The sequence below is a fragment of the Euprymna scolopes genome, chromosome 2, assembly GCF_053919585.1.
Source record: "Euprymna scolopes isolate OS-2025 chromosome 2, ASM5391958v1, whole genome shotgun sequence".
In the NCBI taxonomy this organism is placed as follows: Eukaryota; Metazoa; Mollusca; class Cephalopoda; order Sepiida; family Sepiolidae; genus Euprymna; species Euprymna scolopes.
Window position 1 is genome coordinate 136,180,450 of NC_136483.1, and position 5,469 is coordinate 136,185,918.

Below are 5,469 nucleotides of genomic sequence, written 5' to 3' on the forward strand. Positions count from 1 at the left end.
AGCAAAGATGATACGTAAATAGCATCTTCTCAGGTGGAGAGAGGCGGTCGCACAATGAGTCTGAGTGTAATGAGACAAGTTATTTTTTTATGTTTCTATATCGTCCGTTTCTTCTTATTCGCCCACACAAGTAACACGTCACTTTAAAACAACTGTTTTACTCTCCGGTTTTCTTTGTAACTTTACTCTTCATTAATACTTTTTTCCGAAAAAAAAACCCCCCAAAAACGTAAACATCCGCTCCCGAATTAGTTTATTCGCAGACAAGCCTTGATTTCTGACAACAAAGCGACTGCCTAATGGTTCATACCCGCCGAAGGCAACTGAAACTGATTGACCAATGAAAATATTTTAAAGAAATAACAAAAAATAAGTCGTATGCTTTACTAGATTCTACTACTCTTGAATTGAACGCCATGTTTTATTTCAGAGGAGTTTCCGATGAGTATCTATTCTGTAAAAGTCCTGGAGATGAAGATTTTTCGGCGGGTAACTGTTCTGTACAAGTTCTAAAGATGACGACTTTTCGGTGGATAGCTGTTATGCATAAGTCTTGAACTCTAAATTTTTTCAGGCTAAGAGCCAAATATTTTTCTCGCGTGACACGAAAACTTTATGTCCCGAAATGCTAAAAGACTCAATATGTTTACTGAGCATTTCTGGCTTCTGGTTGTTTACTAGCTAAATGTGACTCCATTTGATTGGTACGTTTCTATCGCTAGTTTAAAGTTTTATCAAAAATATTGCAACAACTACATTGGCATTTGTTTCCGGATGCATTCATTCAGTGTTATTAAGCTGAAGAACCACCCCAAAGTTGCCAATATTCCAAGTGAACGTGATGCTATGGGTATGACCGTAATGGAGTATGGAAGGTAGAGTCAATAACCGTTTTAAAATTGTAACAATATGAATTTATTTAATGTTTTCGATTATACTGTACATTTATCTGCTAAGCCGCTTATCTCCCCTTTAAATATTTAAAACGGACGTAACGCGATTAGTACGCATGCGCTAAGTACAAATGCTTGAAATTCAGGTAAGACTTTCGCAGTTACAGTGCATCTAGCATTCTTATAGAATAAACAGACGACATTTGAGTTTACTAGATGTAATTAATGAGAACGTGTTCGCTGATAAAGTCTTTAACCAATATTTGAAGAAAGAAGATATAAAAAAACAATAAAACACACCATCCGTTTTTATTAACTGAGATAATTAATTTGTACTTCCTCTTTAACTAATTGTAGCCTGTTAATGTCTTTAGAAATAAGACTTTTTGTGCATTATAATCATTTCTTTATATATTTTAGTACTTTTAGTAAAAACACGCGGTTCAAATTCTCTGTATTTGTCCACTGTGAATGTAAAAGATAGAATGATGTTTTTATCGCCTCAAAGAAAGCAACACTTTAGCTTTACTTTAAAACTTTTACTTAAAAATTCAATTCAGCAAACTTGATTATCTAGAATATAAATATATATTAAAATAAAATAAGTATTATTCTTTATACTTAAAACATTAGTGTTTCATGCTAACGCAATCATCGGTGTATGGGTGACAATTCGAATTTAGCCTAGTGTTACAAGAAAAGGCCGTCCCCTTTTCTTGTAAATAAGAAAAATATTAGATAAGTGGAAAATGAGACTAGGATAAGCCGAAACTCGAACCTTGTAAGCAAGGTTCAGAAATAGATTTATAATTGGAATGTTAGGTATTGCTTGTATTGTAAAAAGAATTTAATTGTTCGTTCAGTTATGAAAACTGAATTAAAAAATAGGTTTGTTGAGAATTCTTTTTTGTCAGAAGTATATTTGGAGAACGTGTGCTGAGCTACGTGAGTTGTCACGTTCTGAAACCACACATCTGACGTCATAGCAGAAAGGGAATTTCTCAATATACGAGCTAGTTTTATTCAGATCAAGGCAGTCGGGCAGTCAGGTTGGAGCAGTCAGCAGATTCGGTCAGAAAGAACTGATATGGTCAGAGGAGGGTCCCCTCAGAGGTAAAGAGGTAGAAGTCTAACCATGTAGAACCAATGTGAATTCCTGGCGCCAAATCATTTCGACCGGGCAAATGAAATAAAGAACATCATCGATTTTTGTAACTGTTGTCATCGTGACGGCATTCAACAATTGAAGTAATGTATTAATCATCTTAATATGAACTTTGTATAACCCCCTTCCAAGAAATGTGTCCCTTTCTCCTTCATGAGTAATGAGTATCACCCTGTGTGTAAAAGAACAGTAATACACATTCATTCAATAATGAATTATCTCTCTCACTCACTCTGTTATAAATGCCCTGTCTCCCTGGTCGTTACTTATGTATTACATGTACTCGATATATGATCCCCACTATGAAACCCCCAGCTTTACAACACTATGAGCCACCTTTTACTGAGTCTCTAGCTCAGACCACTAAACAATTGCCACGGGAATGAAGGGAATTAAGGATGATTTAATGCCGAATTCGAGCAGAATACATTTCGCCATCCAGAGTGTTCACATGAGCGGATGTCGTGAACATAAGAGAGACGCTTAGTTGACGGTCTTAGTTAGAATTCCGCAGACAGTGTCCATCCTAAAATATTCTTAAAGGGTTTGATAATTATAATTAAATAATTATTTTTTACACCTACAGACATAATTCCTGCATTATTATATTTGAAACGCATTCTTTATTCATTGCATGTACACAATATCAGGTTTCGCTTCCAAACGTACAAACGTATATAATTATATGTATACCCAAACACACATGCGATGATGTTAGAATATGTGTCCACCCATGCAATTAAAAATATAAAAATACACAAAGCCATATATATGCATGCATATACATACACTTTTTTAAATGTATACAAATATATATATATATATATATATTTACAATACACACATGTATATACCTATATATATATACATTATATATTAATATATATAGAGAGAGACACACATGTATATATACACATATATACACATATATACATATATATTAATATATATATACACACATATACATATATACACATATATATTAATACACACCCACATACAAAGATATATATATATATATATATATTATATATATATATATACACGTGTGTGAGAACACTTTATGCATGGACATTTTTTGTGTGAAATGCAAACTATTTTTGTTTCTTAAACGTTGGTGGAATTTGTTTGTTCAATTGAAATAATGCAATTTTCCAACGTAAAATATCTTTGCTGTTTATCTATTGAGATCTACGGCAGCTGATAGCAATCGATCGATCCTTATCGAAAGTTATATTGCAATAAATCTCACACATATCACGTGATCAATCGGAGCATGGCAATTAATTATTTACTGTAAAATGCACATCTGCACACACACACGAACGCACACACACACGCACTAAAGAAATATAACATGGACATAATATGAATATTGCTATATGTGTGTTTACATTTTGAAGCATAGCATTTACGATGCATACATATCGAAACGAATGCCTTACTATATATATATATATAATTATATATATACTTTTATATATATATATATATATATATATATATATATATATATATATATATATATATATGGGCAGAAGGCTTTGAGAAAGAGTTTCCTAATACAGGAAAAAGCAAACTCCAAAAAAAGAGATATAAATATAGTTTTTTATATCTTAATCCCAATCAAATTTAAAAGCTCAATATATTCATTGACGATAGTAGAGCTAACGATAAATAATAGTGTTTACTACTTACAGTAGAACAGTGCTTACTATTATCTATCTATCTATCTATCTATATATATATCAAACTATCTATATACATATACAATATATATATATATGTATATATATCTATATATATATATATATATATAAATAAGCAACAATGTATGTACTTGTGTAGCAGCATATCAATGAAACTTAAGATAAAGAAATAGAAATTAAAAGCGTATCGTTGCATTGAGGATGTAAATCGTGTATATTTAAAATATTCGTTTTTTTTTAAATTTTACTTCAGTAAGTTTTACGAGATGAAGGGGTTAATCCCTCCTGGATCTAACACTTGATTTCGTTACGATTTACATTTACGTGCGACGGCTCTTTTAAGAATAGATGCTGTTTCCTTTATGGTTGCTATTTATTACAGATTGCTTCTAAGTATTTCTGAAGATTATTTTTAGTCGCGTACAAACGACTCTATAAGTCACTCCGTCGGTTCGTCGGTCAGTCGGTCTGTCGATCGGTCTGTCCGTAACACTTTTGTGCTTGGCCTTTTTGGTTAAGATCAAAGGTCTGTTGTTAATAGGTGCTGTTCTTAGCTTTTTAAGCTTTTCTTGGCCTTCTGGCCAAGATCAAAGTGCAGTATGTCTTCCGGCAGATACTGCCAGCAAAGACCATATGTGGAGTTAACTCCACATATCAGAACTTGGTCAATGTAGGGGCAACACTTCATACCAACAGTTACTATCCAGCTCCCATTTCCCATCCATCGGGAGCTGGTCCCCTTTTCCCTCCCCTTCCCTCTCTCTCTCTCTCTCTCTCTCTCTCTCCACATTAAAAAACGGCCTTGTGCCTAATTTGCTCAGTGGGTAAGCAAATAAATACATACTACCAGCAAAAACCATATGTGGGGGCAACCCCACATATAAGACTTTGGTCAATGTAGGGGCAACCCTTCATACCAATTTTCACTTTCCAGCTCCCCTACTCCCCGGGGAGCTGGTCCCCATTTCCCCTTCACTCCTCACATTAAAAATCGGCCTTGTGCCTAATTTGCTCGTTAGGGGAACAAATAAATATCCTTTTCTTGGCCTTTTGGCCAAGATTAAAGTGTAGCATCTGTTCTTACTACATGCTGTACTTATTGTGATATAAAGTGGGGGCTCACTTTTCTGTATTAATTTAATGTAAAATGATCACCCACTTTACAACCATTCAGCCATTCAAGTCATTCTCCAGATCATTCAATTTGTTTTTGAAAGACTCCAGTTATTTTTTAAGCATTCAAGTCGTTCTTAAGGTCATTCAATTCATCCTTAAGCTCATTAAAGTCACTCTAAGCCATTTACTTTTTATTTATTTAAGTCATTTCCGTTCATTTTTCGGTCATTTTAGTTTATCTTTGAGAATTTCTTGTCAATCCTACATTCACGCATTCATTTATTACACGAGAACACGCGACTAATAGTTATCGGCCTTGTTTATTAAGGCAGTGGCTTCTATCAACTCCGTTATAATATTTATTTCTTTCAGAAACCATGTCGTTTTTAGATTTATTTAGTTTTTTAGTTGTTTTTTTTTTTTTAGTTTTTAGATCATTTTTTAGGTCCTGATATTTTGTTATCTTTTCCCGTTCAGCTCTATTAAGGCCAAATTCATTTGAGACTGTGACATCGATAATGAGTGTAATCCTTCGGGCTTGTTTCATATTACAATGTATGGTTTGATGGCGTTGTCTTTTATATAT

At 33.6% G+C, this 5,469-nt stretch overlaps 1 pseudogene; it reads left to right on the plus strand.

The window, feature by feature from the left end:
- Nucleotides 1-4,800: 4,800 nt before the first annotated feature.
- On the plus strand, nt 4,801-4,927 carry LOC145242644 (U2 spliceosomal RNA; annotated as a pseudogene).
- Nucleotides 4,928-5,469: the final 542 nt, after the last annotated feature.